We start from the raw sequence: 19185 nt of genomic DNA, 5'->3' as shown, positions 1-19185 counted from the left end.
ATGTGAGGGCAATGAGTGCACTGGAGATATGGGCCCGCAGTAAGGAGGCAGCAATGTGTGGGGACTTCCTGAGAACCAATGGCTGTATCTACTGACTCCAGCAGTGGGTGTCTGCATGATGCTCTGTAGGGCTAGGAGTGATCAGCCACGTTTCAGTAGATGTCATCATAGAATTCCCAGGGACCAAACTGTATCCAACTGCTTCATAAGCCCACATACTAAGAAAAGGCATAAAGACCTACAGGTGAGGAATGTAAACACTCCTTCCTCGGATAGTTAAAATCACATGATTTCTCACATGCCCACAGACAACATATTGGAAAGGAGAAAGGGGAAGAGGAGGTGTGCTAAAAAGATTGGTAACTTACCCCAAAGAGAGTTAACCTGAAAGAAATTGTTAAGCAGGAAGAGATGTCTTTAACTGGCATAGGAGATTAGATCAGTTTTAAAATAAGAAGACACTGCATTTCCCCCTTGCATATATGTGTGTAAAGTTGGTGACATGACCTTGCTACATTGCCATATGTATTGTCATTGCACCAAATTAAGAATGTGATTCAGGCAGTTCTTTTTCATACTTGGTCTAAACAGATGGAAACCCCATGGAGCAAATTATAGGATGATTCAGAGCAGGAAACACACTTTCACAAGGAAACAAGAATCATAAGGCTATGGTAATCATGTGTAATGGGTTCACCCACGACTATTAAACAGAGGCCCTTGTGGGATAAAATCAGCCTCTATGACTCTTAATGGTGTTGACAAGCTGAGAAACTTGAGTCGGCCTGCCTCAGGTGATTTCAGGACTCCAGTGGCATTCCTCATGTCCTCACTTTTTTTTTTTTTAAATCTGACAGATGCTAGCCTTTGCTTTTCAGTTCTTGGCTATTATTTTCCATTCATAAAATTCATGTACCTTGATTTAACACCGATTTAAAGCAATTCCTCCCCCCCTTTTTTTGGTCACCAAATCTAGTTATTTCTTCCTACCGTGTTTTGAGTAATAATGTCTACCAGCAGGGAGAACTTGTTTTAAGATAGTAGTTTCTCATTTTTAATTAATCAAAGATATAGAACAGTTCAAAGTAGAACTTCTGGTCTGCTTCTAGCCACTTAGTATATATAACCACCTTAGTATATTCTAGGCTACAGTTTCCCTCTATGCTCATTTATCACCTTGAGGACCTCTAAAATGGAGACACAGTAAACCAAGAAGCCAGTACAGTACAATTTTGGGGAAAGAACATGACTGATTTTTGAACTGCTTCACATCCTAGTTTTGTTTTTCACTTAGGCAAGACACTAAACGGAGTCTCTCTCATTTATTTAAAAGAGATAAGACTTTCTGCATTATTGTGAGAAAGTTTAGATGGTTCAATATGCATAACAGTAAAGAGGGGGAAAGAAACCACTTAGTTTCCAATATTTAGGGTTATTTTACCCTAGTTTTATCTAACATTAGCTCTATAAACAAGGAGGCTCTAAATGAGAATAAAAAGTAAAGTTAATTGAGAAGTTTTGGTAAATCCTCCAGTGGAATTCCTCCCAGAACATGAGAAAGTGAACGAATGACGCTAAAGTGAGTAACAAATGTTTCTCAGAGGGAGGTAGTATCCAGTTCTTTAACAAATCAGCGGATAGATCATTAAACAAATTTTGGCGATAGATCATGGTAGGAATTTCCCCAAGCTGCTATAACAAAGTACCACAAACTGGGTGGCTTAAACAACAGAAATTTATTGTCTCATAGTTCTAGAGGCTGGAAGTCTGAAACCAAGGTGTCACCAGGGCCATATTCTCTCTTAAATCTGTAGTGGAGAATCTTTCCTTACCTTTTCTAGCTTCTGCTGTGTATCAGTGATTCCGGGCACTCCTTGGCTTGCAGGTGAATCACTCCAATCTCTATAATCAGATGGCTCTCTTCTCCCTGTGTGTCTTTACCTTGTCTTCCTTCTGTGAGTGTTTGTGTCCAAATTTCCCCTTTTTATAAAGACACTGGTCATACTGGATAAAGGGCACATCCTGTTCCAGCATGACCTCATTTTACCCAATTACACCTGCAACAACCCATTTCCAAATAGGTCACATTCTAAGGTACTGGGAGTGGAAACTTCAACATATGAATTTGTAGCGGGGGGGAGGGTGGGGTGGGAACACAATTCAACCCATAACAAGGAGAAAGGCTAACTCATAGCCAGAGGACTAACCAACAACTTTGGGACACCTGGGTGGCTCAGTCAACTAAGCGTCCACTTCGGCTCAGGTCATGATCTTGCAGTCCGTGAGTATGCGTCGGGCTCTGTGCCAACAGCTTGGAGCCTGGAGCCTGCTTTGGATTCTGTGTCTCCCTCTCTTTTTCTGCCCCTCTCCTGCTCATGCTCTGTCTCTCTCTCTTTCTCTCTCTCAAAATAAATAAACAAACAAACAAACACTAAAAAAATAAAAGGAAAGAACTAACAAGAACCTTGATAATTTTGTGTATTCTGTTTTCTTTCAGTCCTGAGTCAATAAAAATTGGGGGTTTAACTGGGCTCTTGGGTATTCATCACTGGTTAGAGAGCTGTTTGGAGGCTGGGTAGGTTCATTGGAAGCGTAGTTCTATTCCAGAGATGGTTTGGCATATGGAGCTCACCAGGGGTAAAGACTGTGGTAATGTGTGGGTGAGCCAGCAGGAGAGGTAGACAAGTCCAGACACAAGTTGAAAAGAACCTTTCTACTCTGGACTCACTTCCCAGCGCATTGCAGAAAGCAGTTCCTACTGGACCCAGGGAAAGCGCCTTCTCAATAGAATGTGACCTTCTCCTTCCAGAGTCACAGATTTATGAATTTTCCTGTTGGTTTCTTTATTTTCATCTCTCTAGTTGCTCGGAGGAAAATCAGGATAATTCTGACAGTAGAACTTTCAACTTAAGGCCTTTTATTGCTCCTGGGTTTGTGGTTTTGGGTATTACTCATACATTTACATCCACAAAGTAACCTTGAGTTGTTGAAATGTGGTCATTAATTAATCAAGTAATCTAAGTAAAACCTTCCCTGTTAGGCATTTCTTGTATCATTTTTCCAGTGAGTTTGAAACTGGGTTTCCAATAATTTCTGATCATGAAGGATCCTCTGGCTTAGGACTCACAGTAGAAAAGTTCATGGAAAGCCTAGGGTGTTAACTTCTTTCCTGGCTGTATTCCAGTTGGTTTTAAATCACTCTGCTTGCTTTGGCTTTCCCACATTACCTCTTTATGTGGGTGTTATAGGAACCTTCCACTAGTGTCCAGTAAAACTCACCCCTTCCCTCTCAGTCTTGCTACAAAAGGTTGGAAAAAAAAAAAAACCTGGTGGTACCCTTACCTTAAAAGTCAGGCCAAAGGATAGACAGAGGTAACAAAGAGGGGAAGCTGGGAGTGGTCACACTTAACTGTTTGTGAGGGACAATCAGAAAAGAGCTCTATGGAGGGAATGGCTCTTTATGGAGTGAGCCCTTTGGAGGAAATATGAGTCCCATGAGAATTTGAAGTTCACCTAGAGGTTTAAGAAAGGATTAGCAATTCATGTGTGCTACCAGCCAAAGGCAGAAAGGAAGTTATTCTTGTGTTGTGGGTGGTCAAATGTCCATGGAGCTATGAGATTATCTGACGGAGGTAAATAGCAGTGAAGAAGAACAAAGAAGGGATGTTTTTTTTTTTTTTCTAAGCATACAGCTGTACTACTAAGTCATCCAGGTTAGGACTGAGCACTTAGGAGGATGTTCAGATATAGAGAGCACCACACACTCTCATAATATCTCTTCATTAAAAAATTATTTTTATCCCCCATTTTTTAATTATGAAAACAATAATACATGCACATTGAAGAATAATCAGACTGTATGGAAACAAATTAAGGAACTGAAAAAAATATATACTATAGACCTTCTACCACAATTATTTTCATTATTACGTATTACCTTCTAGTTTTTGTCTAACGCATTCATTTTCCTTGAGTTGCAATCTGCTTGATATTAAATCATAAACATTTTCGCATGTCACAGTCTTTATCATTATCATTTTACACCACAATATACTAGTTCATTGTATTATGTATGTTAAACCATTTTCCTATGGTGGGATATTGGGAAACATGTACTTTTATGGGTAACTTGAATTATAGTCTTCGTAGATGGTGTTTTGCTTCATTGCATTTGGGGCGAATACATTTTCCAGGAACCATATTGGGTTCATTAGACATAAGAATTTGATACCAGTACCTGAATTTAATAAAAAGTGAGAATTACCCAGTACCTGTACCACCAGCCATTTGTAGGAGATGAGTATTAGAATGTTGGTAACATGGAATTGGTACTCTAAAAAAAAAAGAAAGAAAGAAAGAAAAAGGAATGAAAAGTACTCTCTGGGTGTCAAAGACAGTCAAAGAGAATTTTGAGGCATTAGCAGAGAGATTAGTGACTATTATAATGTATTTCTGTGTTCTGGATAAGAAGGCATTCGGCATGGTCTGCCCAAAATGAAGCCAGAATTCCAAGTAGAAATGCAATAACGTTAAGAAAACTTTTCTTGGCATTATAAGCTCACACATGTACTTTTATATGCTACAAAGTTGAAAAAAAAGTTAAAATTCTGAAGTATTGAGGCCACAGCTATAAAAAATTAAGGTTTTAAACTAGATTTATGAAAGTAAGAAAATATATGTTATGGTATGCTAAATGCTATTCTAACTACTGCTTTTTCATGCTGGCAAATGTTCTGCTTCTGCCAATGTGAACAATTATTTTTGCTGGCCCAAAACAGTTCAAACAAAAACAGAAGTCAGCCACCATTTCTTAACATAGTAAAGTTGAAAATTTCAAACATTTAATGGAAATTATTTTCACATTTATTTCATTGGTATTCAAAGGAAGTAGTAGGAATTCCATAAGAGTTTGTGTTTATGACAAAAGTAAATTGCTAATGTAAAGTTATTTGGAGGTTAGAAGTATGGTAAATGGAGATGATTTAGAAAGAAACAAGAGTATCTATTTTAAAAACATTATTATTAGCTTCTTCCTTCTTTGACCCTCACAGACTATGTAAGAGTCTGAAAAAGACACGGTGAGTGGACTACCAAATATTCATTCTTTTTTCATGTTTAACAGAAACCAAATTCCTCAGTGAGTTCCACAGATTCAGCTAAAATACTTTCCCAGACTTGCTTACAGTTTGGAGTAGCTACATGACATTTTCGGCTGATGAAATAATTGACAAAAATGCTAGATTCAACTCCTTTACTCTTCTTTCCTTCTTGTTCTTGCCTGGAAGACAGGTAGTTAGGTTGAAAGTAACATCCAACTTGGGACACCCCACAGCAAGGATGAGGAATTAGCTATACAATGAGAATGAGGAATGAAAAGGAAGTGGGATCCAGGGACACTGATGACACCATGGAACTAACCACTGGGCTGCTTGTCTCTGCACTTCTTTTTATGTGAGGCAAATTATGTGAGGCTCTATGGTTAAGCCACTGGCATCAGTTTTTTGCTACATACAGTACACACAAATGCTAAATGAGGCAGAGCCCTTGATATAGCCTCTTTTTGTATCTTGTACTTCTATTTACAAAGTCTCTGCTATGATAATAATGTGTTTAATGATTTTTGTCCTCAAATCTTCTGAGCTATTAACTACATTAATGACTTAACATTTGTAAAGCATCCTCTCTTGTTCATCATTGTATTTAATGCCTACAAGTATCTGACATACCATGTGAACTTAATAAATTATATTTCCAGGTAATTTGGAAAGCTGTTTTGACTCCAAAATACACACGCATGCGCACACACACACACATGCCCATCTTTACATAAATACATGGATGCATAAACATTCTATATATTTATGTTATGTGTTTTAAAATACTTGTATTGCTTTGAAGTACTCAGATATTAAAGAATTATTCTATGAGAATAATTGTCACTATTTCTTTTCCAGTTAGGATTTGTGTATTACTGTAATAATGGACATTTATGTGTCTCATTGAATGCTAAGGTCTTAGGGAAGCATAAGAGAACTGATGTGGCTGAAAGGGAGATAAACAGTGACTTTGGATCTCCAGCTGCATTTGTCAGGCCACAAGCATTCTGTAAAAACAAAACAAAACAAAACAAACACGCAGGATTTTAAACTCAAGTAACTTTTGGAAATACAGCATGTTACACCGTCTTTATCCTGGTGATTCATGGGTCCATTAAAGTTGCCTACAGTAGAGAAAACTGTTTAACTCTGTGTAATCTGGAATTTTCCAATCTTATGTGATCATCAAGCCCTTCTATTCAAGTTACACCTATTAATAATGCTCAGGGAAGATACTTCTGTGACACATACTCTGAAAAACCCTACAATTCAGTGACCAGAAACCTGAAAAATCATCGCTATTACATGGTATTGATCTACATTAGTTAGTGTAACTAGATAGTAATGAGAAATAAAACATATGACTTTTGGAAAAGAGTAGAAAAATGAAGACTTTTTGCAGAAGACAGAAATACCTAGTTTACCATGAAGGTGAGGCATTTATTTTGTTCCCTATTTTAGCTCCAGTGGCCAGAGTAACACGTAAGTGTTACTTGTTGGTGGAAAGAAGGCTTGGTGGAAGGAAGGATTGATGGAGAGATAAGGGATCTCATGGGATCCAGTATTCTAGAGAAACATCCTGAGAAAGTTGCCTAACAGGTATGGTTTGATAACATTTCTGAAGACTTGAATGTGCCTCACATACTGCTTTTTCTCCAAATTGTCATTGTTTAAAACTTTTGAACTCTAATGATAGAAAATATGTGGACTTGATATCTATCAATCAGAATTTTCTCAACATAGTACTCCAGGCAACTACTACCAGCTGATTAGCATAAGGAAGAGAGCGAAACCGTCTCTAACATAACAATTTCCATCTCTAACATAAGGCTTAATATTATTTTTTCCTGCTTAAATAATTTATACTTATCTCATAATCATTAGTCTCATGTCCCTAGCATTATCTGAAGATGAATTATTTACTTTTTTCTCTCAGATGCTATTGTGATTGTTTTAAAATGACCACAAATTCTTTGATGTTTCTCTTCAATAGATGGAAACTAATTCCTTGTCTACTAAGTGTGGGCTGGAGTAGATTTAGTGAATCTCTTCTAATGAAAATAATTTAATGGAAGTGACATGTGAAACTTTGAAGACTAAATATAAAAAATACTGTGACTACCTGCTAGTTTTTTTCCCCTCCTCTATCTCTATTTCTTGTTTTCTCTCTCTCAGATAATTCAGTGTGGAGGAAGCTAGCATCCAGGCTAGAACCCCGTGTGGTGAGGAACTGAGACCTCACTCACCAACAGCCATATGAGTGAGCAATCTGGAAGTGGTACCTTCAGCCCCAGTCGGGCCATCAGATGAAACTGCAGTGTCTGCCAGTACCCTAACTACAACCTTATGAGAGTCTCTGAGCCAGCGCCACCCAGGTGAGCAACTTCTGAATTCCTGACCCATAGAAACTAAATAATACATGATTACTATTTAAACCACTAAGTTTGGGGATAATATTTAAAATATAAATGGATAACTAATTCAACAATTTTAGGAACTTTTTTTAATGTTTATTTTTGGGAGAGAGAGAGATAGAGTGAAAGTGGGAAAGGGGCAGGGAGAGAGGGAGACACAGAATCTGAAGTAGGCTCTAGGTTCTGAGCTGTCAGCACAGAGCCCCACTTGGGACTCAAACTCACAAACCGCAAGACCATGACCTGAGCCAAAGTCAGATGCTTAAACAACTGAACCACCTAGGTGCTCCAACAATTTTAAGAACTTTTAAAGAAATAGGACTCATTTACAGCCCCTTTAAAAACCCACCCTCCTCTACTCCCAATTTTATTACTTTGGTATGGCCAAATTAACTAGTTATCCACCAATTCCTGTTTGTTTGTTTGTTTGTTTGTTTGTTTGTTTGTTTTTTCTAAAGCAGGGGTAAGAAAACTGTTTAAAAAGGCCAGATAGTAAATACTTTAGGCCTTGTGGGCCATGTGGTCTTTGTCACAACTACTCAACTCTTGCAGCATGAAAGCAGCTGTAGACAATACGTACATGAATGAGTATGGCTGTTTTCTAATAAAAGTTTATTTGTGGACACTGAAATTTGAATTTCACAGAATCTTCACATCATGAAGTATTATTCTAATTTTGATTTTTTTCCCCAGCCATTTTATTTTTTATTTTTATTTTTTAACGTTTTATTTATTTTTGAGACAGAGACAGAGCATGAACGGGGGAGGGGCAGAGAGAGAGGGAGACACAGAATCGGAAGCAGGCTCCAGGCTCCGAGCCATCAGCCCAGAGCCCCACGCGGGGCTCGAACTCGCAGACCGCGAGATCGTGACCTGAGCTGAAGTCGGACGCCTAACCGACTGAGCCGCCCAGGCGCCCCTCCCCAACCATTTTAAAATGTAAAAATCTTTCTTAGCTTGTAGGTCACTTAAAACCAGGCAGTGGGCCAGATTTGGCCCACAGGTATAGTTTGCTGATTCCTGTATTAAGTTAATAGAATTCTTGATATTTAACTGTCATGAATGCCCAAAATAAAGACATATTTCAGACAGTAGCCATGTGACCACATCATGGTTAATGGGATGTAGGTGGAAAGGGTACGTGCAAATTCTGAGTCATGCTATTAAAGAGAAGTAGTGGACTCCCCCACCCCCACCACCCCCTTTATTCCCCTTTCTCACTGGCCAAAGTGAAGATCATCCTGGACCATGTAGATGACAGAAATGTCCTTGGGGTGGTAGAACAAACAGAGCCAGAATTCCTAGTTTTGGATCGTGTGCAGTCATACTTTTATAAGGGTAAGAAATAGACTACAATCATGTTTAAACCTGTCTGGTTTTAGATCCCTCTTCACACGTCACCAAATGTGAGCTCTAACTGATTCAGCTGGTTAGTGGTTAGCTACCATCTCTTAATGTAATGCCAGGTTGACATTGTGTTGTACTTTCAAGAATCACTGCAGACAGTGGTTAACAGCTATATGTGGAGTTAAAAAAATAATTCTTGGTTACTTATCAAGTCAGAATAGTCTGGACATAGGATAGCTTTGACTTTATTAAAAAACCAGAATTTCTAAAAAATGGCAGGTATTTGCCTTTTCTTCTGATTGTTGATTTCCTGCAATTTGGAAGTGAACAAATGTGCTTTTGTATCCATTTTCTCCCACCTCTATCATACTTATGGCCAAGAGTGGAATATGGTTAATTGAGAGACACATAAACAATACACTCTTTATAATATCTGAGGAAGAATTAATTCATAGTGTCCTTTGTGGAGCTTATTTATATAAATGAATGGGTTTAAAATCTCCCACCCCCACCCCCCAAAGTATCCCATGGTCCTATGGATCTTCTCATTCATATAACTAGAAGAAAATGTAATCATAATAGATATACCTATCTTCTAAGCACTTTTTATTTTCCACACCAGAACATGGGGGTCCCAGGGTGTGAACAACAGTGAAAAAGAATCCCACAGTCAAAGTCTGGAAAGCACTATGAGAATCATCAGCCATCACTTGGCAACATCAGAGCATCAGGCATTGTCCAAACACAATTGTTTGAGTTCTTGTGCTGACACACAGTGTTTCCCATTCATCTCTCCCCCTTTCTCTCCCTCTTTCTCTCCCCGCCAAAAACCCAACTCGCTTTAAATAGGCACCCTCTTCCAAGTCCTGGCTGTTAGTGTCCCCAAGAGATTTCAGGGAGATACAGCCCTGGCTGAGGGTTAGAGCCAGAGGCCAGCCAGTGAAGGGAACAATGTCTGGGTTTTGAGAACAGCTGGAGCTTCAGAGGGAGAAAAGCAGCTTGGCGAATGAGGAAAGAATGTACTTGTCACTTCAGAGGCAAGAAACTTCGATTTCTCTCCTGCTTCTGCCAGCAAGTGTTTATTGGAAAGGAGAGTGGTGGTGATGGGCAGGTGACTTTCAGTTAGGATTTTATGGAATTTTTCATGTTTATTTTACCTTTTCAAAGAGCAGATAGATGTACAAATCCCACAGTATAACTATTCTGAATTCTGCTTGTGTTTTTATTGGATAAAGGAGTGTTGTTCCTCAGAGCTATTTTTACGGATGCCGCCCCTGGCCCATTTTGAAACTCTGCTTGCTTTCCTTGTATGTGAGCTAATATTTGTTATAGGGATTTTGGAGAAAAGTAGTAGAGGGTATTCAATGGAAGGTGAAGGCCGAAGGGAGGAGAAATCCTGTTCTGAGAACATGAGCTGAATTTACAGATGGGGGAATTGGATGGGCCTTTTCAGACAAAATAGGGATGTTTTAGCTGACACCAAGGTGAGCTTATAAAAAGTTTGATGAAGTTGGGGGGAAATAAAGTTTTTAAGATGTCATATTCTTTGGTCATGTCTTGAGTTCTCTGATTTTCTTAGATTCTTCTGGAAAAGGATAGAACAACAGAGACTATTTTCCCACTCTGAATTCCTTTTGTTAGACTTGGAAAGTTTGATCTGATTTTAAGTATCCCTTATAAAATGAACAAGGAGTTCAATATTAATATTCAAAAAGTAATAATTGTTACCATTTAAAGGTCTCTTATCTCCTTTTCTCCATTCCCCCAATTTTTTTGTCTACTTCAGGATTCTTCTTTTAATTGTACCTGTTCTTGTGTTTGTTTTTTAATTTTTCTTTAGTTGGGGAATAAATATATCTAAAAGTTAAAATAGGGAATGAGACTTTATTGCAAGAATGTAAGGGACCAACTATATAGTCACTCTGGGTCTCTAAATTTCCCCAACTAGAATTAGTACTTCTGAGAGAAAAATAATATGTTGTGGTCTATTTGTCAGTAACCACAGTGAATTTCCTGACCTGGCAAGGTTCATGCAAGCCACTTCAGAGGTGTGGCCTCCTCCACATCAAACTGTGTGGTAACTTAGCCTTTAACTTGGACACTCTTGTCTGAGGCCAAAGTACCAGGTTTCATTCAGCATATATGGTGTGAATCACAGCAACTGTTTGCAAAAGGTGTCTCTTAGAAGGGGCTTGTGAGCAAAACAGGAACTTAGAATTTCATAGACTCCTTCCCAGCACAAGAATAGTCAGTGAACTCCAGGGACTATCCTGGGAGCAACATCTATCACAGTTCTTTATTCACCAGCATCAAGAGCATCTCCAAAGGGTTGACATATTTTTGTTGTTGTTGTTTTTTAATTTTTAATTTTTAAATATTTATTTACTTATCTATTTATTTTTTAAATTTTAATTCCAGTATAGTTAACAGACTGTATTATATTAGTTTCAGGTTTGTAATATAGTGACTCAACAATTCTATAAATCACCCAGTGCTTATCATGGTAAGTGTACTCTTTTTAACGTTTATTTGTCTTTGAGACACTGAGAAAGAGGACAAGCGGGGGCGGGGGGGGGGGGGGCAGAGAGAGAGAAGGAGACACAGTGTGCAAAGCAGGCTCCAGTCTCTGAGCTGTGAGCACAGAGCCCAACACGGGGCTCAAACCCACAAACCATGAGATCATGACCTGAGCCGAACTTGGATGCTTAACCAACTGAGCCACCCAGACACCCCATAATAAGTGTACTCTTAATCCCCATCACCTATTTCACCAATCCCTCCACCCACTTACCCTCTGGCAACCATCAGTTTGTTCTCTATAGTTAAGAGTCTGTTTCTTGGTTTGTCTCTCTCTGTCTCTTTTTTATATTTGATTATTTCTTAAATTTCACATATGAGTGAAATCATATGGTATTTGTCTTTGACTGACTTATCTTGTTTAACATTATACTCTCTAGCTCCATCCATGTTGTTGTAAATGGCAAGATTTCATTCTTTTTTATGGCTGAGTAATATTCCATTGTATGTATACACACAAACATACCACATACATGCCACATCTTTAGCCATTCGTCTATTGATGGACAGTTGGGCTGCTTCCATATCTTGGCTATTGTAAATAATGCTGCAATAAACATAGGAGTGTGTGTATCCCTTTGAATTAGTGTTTTGTATTTTTGGGGAGTGCAATTGCTGGATCACAAGGTAGTTCTATTTTTAATCTCTTGAGGAACTTTTTTCCATACTTCTTTCCACAGTGGCTGTACCAGTTTGTATTCCCACCAACAGTACACAGTGTTCCTTTTCCTTCACATCCTTGCCAACACTTATTATTTCCTGTGTTTTTGATTTGAGTCATTCTGACAGATGTAAGGTAGTTTTATTGTAGCTTTGGTTTGCATTTCCCTGATGATGAGTGATGTTGAGCATCTTTTCATGTGTCTGTTAGCCATGTGTATGTTTTCTTTGGAGAAATGTCTGTTCATGTTTTCTGTCAGTTTTTTTTTATTGGATTATTTGGGGGGTTTTGGTATTGAGTTTTGTATGTTCTTTATATATTTTGGATACCAACCCTTTATAGGACACATTGTTTGCAAATATCTTCTCCCATCCCATAGGTTGTCTTTTAGTTTTGTTGATGTTTGCTATGCAGAAGACTTTTTTTGATGTATTCCCAATAGTTTATTTTTGCTTTTATTTCCCTTGCCTCAGGAGACATATCTAGAAAGATGTTGCTAAGGCTGATATCAGAGAAATTGCTGCTTGTGCTTTCTTATAGGATTTTATGGTTTTATGTCTCACATTTAAGTCTTTAATCCATTTTGAGTTTATTTTTGTGTATTTAATATTTAGGGGTGCCTGGGTGCCTCAGTCAGTTAAGTGTCTGACTTTGGCTCAGGTCATGATCTCACTGTTCATGAGTTCAACCCCCACGTCGGGCTCTGTGCTGACAGCTCAGAGCCTAGAACCTGCTTCAGATTCTCTGCTTCAGATTCTGTGTCCTCTTTGTCTCTGCCCCTTTCCCTGCTCACGCTCTGTCTCTCTCAAAAATAAATAAATATTAAAATTAAAAAAAAAACATATTTCTTAAGGGGCTATTTTTAATAGATTTCCTAATTTGGGCATATTATTCTCAATATTTTAAAGGCTTGCATGTTTAAGACTAAAGAACAGCTATATAGGGGAGTCTGGATGGTTCAGTTGGTTTAGCATCCAACTCTTGATTTCAGCTTAGGTCATGATCTCATAGTTCCTGAGATCAAGCCCCATGTCAGACTCTGCGCCTAAAGCACAGAGCCTGTTTGGGATTCTCTCTCTCCCTCTCTTTCTCTCTTTCTTTCAAAATAAATAAACACTAAAAAAGGAATGGGATTCTCTCTCTCCCTCTCTCTCTCTTTCTTTCAAAATAAATAAACACTAAAAAAGGAACAACTATACATAAAATGTCCATACTACCCAAAGCAATCTATAGATTCAATGCAATCCCTATCAAAATACCAACAGCATTTTTTACAGAACAAATAATACTAAAATTTGTATGGAACCACAAAAGACACTGAATAACCAAAACAAATTTTGAGAAAGAGGAGCAAAGCTGGAGATATCACAATCCCAGGTTTGAAGATATACTACAATAATAACCAAAACAGTATGGTATTGGCACTGGCACAACACATAGATCCATGGAACAGAATAAGAGCCCAGAAATAAATCTATGCTTATATGGTCAATTAGTCTATGACAAAAGAGGCAAGAATATACATTGAGGAAAAGACAGTCTTTTCAATAAATGGCGCTGGAAACACTGGGCAGCTACATGCAAAAGAATGAAACTGGACCTGTTTCTCACACCACACATTAAAATAAACTCAAAATGGATTAAAGACTTAAATGTATGACCTGAAACTATAAAACTCCTAGAAGAAAACATAGGTAGTAATCTGTTCTGCTTTTTTTTCTAGATAAGTCTCCTCAGGCCAAGGAAACAAAAGCAAAAATAAACTACTGGGACTACACCAAAATAAAAAGCTTTTGCACAGTGAAGGAAACCATCAACAAAATTAAAAAGTAAGCTACTGAATGGGAGATGATATTTGCAAATGATATATCTGATAAGGATATAAAGAACTTATGAAAAGAACAAATAAATAGATAGATAGTTAACTTCTACAACTAAAAAAATCCAATTAAAAAATGGGCAGGGCTCATTATACTTCAATTTTTAAAAAATGGGCAGAGGACCTGAATAGGTATTTTTCCAAAGAAGATATACAGATGGCCAATAGACACATGAAAAGATGCTCAACATCATTAATCATCAGGGAAATGCAAATCAAAACCATGATATCACCCAATACCTGTCAGAATGGCTAGAATAAGAAAGACAAAAGATAAGTGTTGGCAAGGGGGTGGAGAAAAGGGAACCCTCTCATGCACTATTGGTGGGAATGTAAATTGATGCAGCCACTGTAGAAAATAGAATGGAAGCTCCTCAAAAAAGTAAAAATAGAAATACCATATGCTCCACTAGTTCTACTACTGGGTATTTACCCAAAGAAAATAAAACACTAAATCAAAAAGATATATGCACCCCTGTGTTTACCGTAGCATTATTTACAGTAGCCAAGAGATGGAAGCAACCCAAGTGTCCACCAATAGAAGAATGCATAAAGAAGATGTGGTATATATATACAAAGGAATATTGTTCAGCATAAAAACGAATGAAATCTTACCATTTGTAACAACATGAGTGGATCTAGAAGGTATTATGCTAAGAGAAATAAAAGAAAGACAAGGACTATGTAATTTCACTTACATGTGGAATCTGAAAAACAAAACAAAGCATAGCAGACACATAAATACAGAAAACAAATTGATGGTTGCCAGAGGGGAGGAGGTTGGGAGGAAGGGCAAAATGCATAAGGAAGAGTAAAAGGTACAGGCTTCCAGTTATGAAATGAATAAGTCATGGGAAGAAAAGGTACAGCATAGGAGGGGATATAGTCAGTGGTGTTGTAATGGCATTGCATGGTAACAGATGGTAGCTAGACTTGTGTTGAGAATAGCATAAGGTATAGACTTTTGAATGATTATGTTGGACACCTGAAACTAACATAACCTTGTGTGTCAACTACATTTTAATTTAAAAAAAAAAGGAAACATTATCTGGGTATATCAAGTGGTCAACATACCAAGTCTGGGCTTTTCTAGATCTCTGGTTTACCATTTACCATAGCCTTTATTTTTTGGCTGAGGTATTCAGTTTTGTTAACGCTTGAATTGCCTGCCATCAGGGAAACTAAACATAGCTTAGTAAATCTACCAAAGCTTTGTGTATAACAACATGGATTAACCACATGGGTTGCAGGAGACAGACCGCTCGATTAGACCTTGGCTTTGCTTTTTACTGGATTTTGATCTTGATCAAGTTATCTGACCTCTGCATCTGTGTCATCATCTGAAAATGAGGGTAATAAGTGCCTCCTATGTTACTATTGTAATGAAATAATGTGAGTAAAATGTGAGGTATGAATGAAATGATGCTTGTTAAGCAATTCACCCATTCCTGGCAATACTTAAAGGCTCAGTAAGTATTAGATGTTGATAGTGATGTTATGTTGTGGATTTTCATCATTTTATTATTATCATGGCTGGTTTTATCATACGAGGCAAAAAGTTAATATAATGAATTTATAATAAAACATAGTATAGTACCTGGAATACTTGAGTTACCTCTCAATAGTACTTCATTTATTGGTTTAAAGATAATTTAAATAGAGAAACCAGTAGTTAGAAAGCTGTCTGATTAATAAGGATAAAAGATTAGTTTATGGACAAATTGAAATAAGTTTTTTTGTTTGTTTTGTTTTGCTTTTAGCTGGTATCAACTCATATTAAGAGAGTAACTTCTGGTTATCTCTGCTGATAGAATGATGATTGGCCACTAAATTTACTGTTGATTAATTCTTTTGATTGAGGTGAATTCACATAACATAAAATTAACCATTTTAAAGTATATAATTTATTGGCACTTACTACATTCATAATGTTGTGGAAACACTTCCTCCTAGTAGTTACAAAACATGTTTTTATCACCCCAAACAAAATCTCATACCCATTAAGTAGTCACTTCTCACTTCCTGATCCCGCTAACCCAAGGCAAACACCAATCTACTTTTTGTCTTTTTGGATTTATTTACTTTAGATATTTCATGTAGATGGAGTCACATAATATGTGAGCTTTTATGTCTTTCACTTAGCCTAATATTTTTGAGGTTCATCCACACTGTAGCAATTATCAGTACTTAATTCCTTTTTATGGCTGAGTCATATTCTGTTGTGTATATAGGCAATATTTTGTTTATCCATTCATTTATTGGTGGCCTTTGATTACTTTTTACAAGTGTAAAATGACTTAATAAATACAGCCCGGTAGAAAAATACTTTCAATATGGGCTTCCAAAAGGAAAATGTTAGGATCATGAGACATAAATGGTACATTTACCTAGCAACCGTTGACTCTCCAATGACGAGTACAGAAAGTGACATGTGAATGAATTGAATAAACTTGCATGAATGATGATGTTAGAAACTGACTTACAGATGGAATCAGTGTTCCCCATTGCACCAACTCAACTGAAAGGCAGAGGGTAAGGGAGCTCACTGCTAGAGTCTATGCAGGTCAGCCATATGGGCACAGGGCACTATGGAGAAAGGCAAATCTGGAAGGGCAAACTGAGAAAGCCAACATATGGACCAAAAGTCACTCAGGTCAGAAAGGGGCAGGTGACTGCACCTCTCATCTTATTCAGGGCCATAGAAGAATGAGTGATGAGTACCATACACAGATACCCATGCTCGTGCTTTCCTCCATTAAGCCTTACATTCTGGTTCTAATACAGGGAGTTAAAAAAGTAATATATAAAAATTAATGGTTTTGATTAGTATACAGTTACAATTTTGGAAACTGCTGAAATTTAAGGCCCACAGAGTGACGGTAATAAAGGTAAACTTGAAGAAAAATTGAGACTTGCCACACTATATATATCATATGCCCTAGATGGTAACTGCAAAGAAGCAAAATAAACTTCATAGAAACTGTGCCAGTTTAAGGAATCTGGGGAAAGATACTTGCTGAAAGACCTCACCGCATGTTTGCAAACATAAATCAAATTTAAGACAAAATTTTCCTTGAATGTGGTAGTTGAAGAATGAAGCCTGGTTATGAGCATAATCAGAACACTTTCACCACGCCATTTATTCTGAAGATTGTAATGAATTTATTCTGCTTCAGAATTGCTTTATGTCCCACATGCTGTAATTTTTTATCTGGGAGTAATTTCATGATGCTTTTATTTGGCTAGCATAATTTAAGATTTAAACATAAATGCTTATAGATAATTTTCAATAATAGTTTTGTGATTTATGGACTTGCCAGGAATTAGATGAGGTCTGTACACGCAGCAATTTGACATATTTTATTGAAGAATATATAAAATTAAGAGGTTGGGAGACAGAAACATACATGAGTAAAAGACAGGGAAATAAGTTATATTGGGGGGCAACTGGGTGACTCAGTCAGTGAAGCGTCCGATTCTTGATTTCAGCTCAGGTCATGATCTCACGGTTTGTGGGATCTAGCCCCACATCAGGCTCTGTGCTGGCAGCACAGACACTGCTTGGGATTCTCTCTCTCCCTCTGTCCCAACCCCCTCAAAATAAATAAATACATTTAAAAAGATAAGTTATATTAGGAACAGCTAAATAAATGAATATAATTTAGCTTAAAGAGGGGGTATTTGAAGAAGAGTTATATGGAAAATGCTGACTAACTGGATCTTTCTCTTTGTTAAGGACATGGGATAATGAACTTAATGAATATAAGTGAAGGATATGAATACTGGATTCAAAAGGACTTGGGTTAGAGTCCCGCCTCCAAACACTTACCTGCAGTCTATAACTTCGGACAGATTCCTTAACTTATCTGACTTTGGTTTTCTGATGTGAAAAATTTCAGATATAACAGTAATTATGAGGTTGTTGGGAGGATTAAATGAGCTCAGCTTTGCATCCTGATGCACAGTAAACATCCAGTAAATGTAAGCTATTTTTATTGCTCAGAGTCAAGGACATTTAAATACTGGACTAGATCATCAAAGGAATAGATTCTTCCCTTGAGAGCAGAGAGAATGTGAGAGGATCTTCTCTGTCTGCAAGAAACATTCTTCTCCAGATGATCCATTTATGTATTTTTCTAGTTCACAATCCTAGCAGGAACGTATAAATAAGGAGCAGCTGTTGTAAAAATCCTTTTTCCTCTTTCATGTCGGCTTGCTATCTTTGGGAAGAAAATTTTTGCTATTTAAACTCCACATTGGTCACTATGCTTGTGGGTTGAAATAGGGGCCTTACTGCTGATGGGGCTAAACCAAAGCTTCCAAGGGGGAGCCAGTGCCTGAGAGGTATGCTGCTATTGGTGCCCTGCTCTTATTTCTCAGGCAAGCCTCCCCACTTCAGTTAGACAGGCCAAATCTGCCTGATCTTTTCTTCCAAGCCAAGGGTGACTACCCTGCAATGGCACGTGGCAAGTGGAAGGACCAAGGAATTGACATTCTCCAGGAGCAGTCTTCCCAAGTGACTGGTAGAGGTGGTGGGTGAATTCTTGAGCTCAGGTAAGAAAATTCTCTTTCACACTGTTTTCTCATAGGAGTTCACACCTGGCACCGAGTGGGATTCACTTTTATTTGCTGCTTCCTTTTCCTTTTCTCACTTCCCCCACTTTCCCTTTGGTGTTTTGGGGATTACCTGAATTACCTCAAATAAATTGCTTGCATTAAAAATCCTTGTTTCAGAGTCTGCTTTTGGGAGAGCCAAACTGAGGCAGGGTGTGAGTGGCTGTCTTTCATGATTTGTTGATTTATTTTTTCCAGCTTTATTGAGATACAGTCAGCACATAATTGTATAAGTTTAAGGTGTACAAGGTGTTGATTTGATGCACACATATATTGTATCTTTTATGTTTTCAGAGCAGCGAACATCAAAATAGAGATTATGGGAGATTTGATGTGAATGGGAAAGGATGAGATTTATGGGGGAATTCACAAGAGGAGAGTCCATTTATTATAATTACAGACATCTTATTGAACACTAAGTGCCAGACACTGGGCTAAACCCTGCTAGCATAAGAGATGGGTGCTGTCCTGGAGAGAGTCACACTCTTCCAGGAAAGACACTCCTAGCAATTCATCAATAAATTCCAAGATGATTCATGACTTAAGAAAGCTGAGAGAAATGTGCAATGGGAGTACTGATGAGAGAGAAGCTTGGAA

General features: G+C 37.8%; 1 protein-coding gene across 5 annotated transcripts in view; it reads left to right on the top strand.

Annotated features, from left to right (window-relative positions):
• Positions 1–13948, top strand: part of COX18 (cytochrome c oxidase assembly factor COX18) — an 80748-nt gene extending 66800 nt beyond the window's left edge. For 2 of the 5 annotated variants that reach the window (XR_013555247.2, XR_013555243.2), the window contains exons 11-14: positions 6558–6695; positions 7272–7471; positions 11303–11360; positions 13819–13946. The gene's annotated coding sequence lies outside the window, so the exon portion shown is untranslated. Of the gene's footprint in view, positions 1–6557; positions 6696–7271; positions 7472–11302; positions 11361–13818 lie in introns of all 5 variants that reach the window. The other 3 variants (XR_013555248.2, XR_013555246.2, XR_013555244.2) reach the window with 3 other exon arrangements.
• The last annotated feature ends 5237 nt before the right edge of the window (positions 13949–19185 follow it).

This window comes from Panthera onca, chromosome B1 (genome assembly GCF_046562875.1).
Source record: "Panthera onca isolate mPanOnc1 chromosome B1, mPanOnc1 haplotype 2, whole genome shotgun sequence".
Classification (NCBI taxonomy): domain Eukaryota; kingdom Metazoa; phylum Chordata; class Mammalia; order Carnivora; family Felidae; genus Panthera; species Panthera onca.
Note: the sequence above shows the minus strand (reverse complement) of the source record. Positions and strands in the feature narration are given on the sequence as shown.